We start from the raw sequence: 3,099 nt of genomic DNA, 5'->3' as shown, positions 1-3,099 counted from the left end.
GATTTCTGCTGCCATCGCCTTTTTTTTTATTGATATGATAAACCCGAGGTAGAAAACCAGAACTACACAGTAAAGATCTGTTTTGAATTAAAAATTCAATCAAAGGGGCACATTATTTTGAAAATAACGTGTTTTCTTTCAGAATATGAGAGAATATAGACAAGCAGTATAAAACAGAAAAGAATATAGAGAATGAGTCCAAATATTAATCAAGACAGATCTGAGATCACTTCCAGATTTGAATCTAATGTGCCGTCAATGTGCAAAAGAAATTGATGTGATCCTATTTAAGCCTTGTAATCACGCAGAGATCAAATGATTCAAATCCGATCTTGCATGATTATTTAAGTTGTTAATATATAAGATCACGTGCAACAATATGAAAATATTAACAGAGAATCAGCAATATGTTAATATGGCGATATGAAAAAAAAAGGATTTGCATGATTATTTAAGCCTTGAAAAGAAGAATATTAGGCAAACAGAAAATCAGAAATGTGCTAACGTGAACAAATCCAAGTTTTGGGAGAGAAATACGCTGGATTTTGATACCTAGAGACAAGAAGAATATAGGAGAAAGAAAAAGGATAACACGTGACAGATGAAGGAGAAAGGGATAAGAAGAAAGAAGAAGATCTTGGAGATAAAGAAGCTTTACCGGATGTAGAAGCGTTACCGGATGTTCATAAGAAGATCACGATCCTTAAATTTGAACCTGTTGCTCTGATACCATGATAAAATCCGTGGGTTCCTTCTCTCATACACAAGAATAAGCAATGAAGGGAGAATACGTGAGAGCTACTGCAAATCCTCAATTAGAGGTTGCGATATTGGGCTTCCCATTAAATACACGTTGTTACAAATACTAGGGTACGAGAATACCCATCACACAACAAAGGTAATTTACAATATGCCATTAATGCCATTAATGAACAGCTGCTTAAATATGTAATTAGATAAACTTGAATTGGCCAGTCGTGAATGATGGCTTCTTTTCAGTAAGAACCTTGATACAATTGTCCAAAGAAAAAGAACATGATAAGAAAGTGGTAAAACTAGTGGCTCAACATGTGGATCAGATAATAAAAGTTACTCTTTCACCCAACCAATAGAGCACAGTCAAAGGAAAAAACTGACGAAAGAGATGATGTAAAATTTAAAGGATTTTTTAAAGGAACATCTGCTAAAAGTTTTATATCTCGATTAATTTGTTCAAAGCTTAATTAGTCTATCATTGCAACCACCTAATATATGCATCTATATCACATTATTTTGCAGCTTTGTGATCCACATGTTTTATTTCCTTTTCAACCAAATCAAGTATATGAGGACTTGCAAAAGATGAAAGTCAACATGACAATGAATGAAAACCACTTCTAGTCCAAGAAAGTCAAAGGAGAAAACAACTTATTTGGTTTTGGTGTTGAGTTCATTTGAAAATTTTTCCAAGTTAATCTTCACACATTCTAACTCCGCCTGTGTATAATCGTTTAGTTATACATTGCCGGTCCCAAGCCCGGATAAAGGAGGAGGGTTGCGGTAGGCCAGTGACAACCAGCATAAAAACTTAGTCATACCCTATAAATATGAACCAATATGAGAATTTCGTTGGGGCGTTCCCTACTGAGCGACGCGCTGTACTCTATAGGCCCGGAGGCAGTGATAAATGGGCAAGGGTTGCTAGGTCGTCGCCTAGAAGCAACGCGTCACACCGGCGCCCGGGTGTGGTGTCAAATAGGCAAGGGTTCCCTCACTTTGTTGGACGGGTGGGGGTAAAGAAGTTAGTCCAAGACCATAAAATTAGGTTAGCCACTTGGAACATAGGGTCTTTAACTAGTAAGTTGGTAGAGTTGGTAGATGTTATGTGTAGGAGAAAGTGTAAGGAAACGGCTTGGAATACATTAGGTTCAATAATGAACCAATACACATGCACATGAAGTGCGGATATACCCACTAAAGGGAAAAAGACAAGCACATAATGTGCTAACACATAAACCCACGAAAAGGGGCAAAATGCCTATAAGGCATAAGTTAATATTATTGAAGAGAAGAAGGGTGTAACACCCATTACAATGGAGCAAAGGCTCCTCCAAGAAGTGAAAAAATACAAAGGGAAAACCCCCTATTTATGCACAAAGAAGAGAGGAAAAGGAGAGGCCAAAAGGGGCTCCCCATAGAGACGTTGGGAGCCCCCAACGGTCACAGGAGGCCCCAACGACTCTATGTGGGGCCCCCACTTGCGTGGAATAAAAAAACAAAAAATATAAAATATAAAATATAAAATATAAAATATAAAATATAAAATGTAAACTAATTCTAAAAAATAAATAGTTGTTTTCTAAAAACAACTATATAGCAAATGCAAAAAGAAAGAAATACCCCTATCGGGTATTGCACACACACACACATATATATATATATATATATATATATATATATATATATATATATATATATATATATATATATACATATATGTGTAAGAGCACATATTTTAACACCCCCCCTCAAACTTTGCGGGAAAAAAACCCGAAAGTTTGGAAAAAAAAAAGAAAGTCTTGAAAAGAAGTTCAATGCTTCAAAAGTCTTCAAGGGAAATCTCCATCTTTATGACATCTCAGCAAATGCATTCAAATGTAAGTCTTCAAAAAATGTCTTTATTGGCGATCATCCCTATAGTACCTTCATTGATCGAATCCATGATGTATCTAAGGCACCACATCTTAATGATACTGTAGAGAAAGAACAAACCAAGAGAAGACTCAAAGTATACAAGACATAAAATATTCTAACCCAAGAATTGCAACAATAATATATTGAAAAGCAAAAATGGTTTTAAACAAGATAGTAACAGTTTTTCAAAACATTAGATAAGAGGCAACATTCCTTAAGGATGACAGTAAATCATGATTTACCAAGATGAAATATGTTTATTAAGAGATATTTCAAACAAATTCCAAAAAAGGATATCTAAGTGGAAGATCATAACAGGATAATTAAAAAACTACTTAATCATTTCAATATTGTGTGAAAAAGTCTTCAAGAGAAGCAATGTATAATGTCTTCAAAGAGACAATGCATATAAAGTGCACCAACTTC

This window comes from Nuphar pumila, chromosome 6 (genome assembly GCF_984573655.1).
Source record: "Nuphar pumila chromosome 6, dmNupPumi1.hap1.1, whole genome shotgun sequence".
NCBI lineage: Eukaryota > Viridiplantae > Streptophyta > Magnoliopsida > Nymphaeales > Nymphaeaceae > Nuphar > Nuphar pumila.
Note: the sequence above shows the minus strand (reverse complement) of the source record.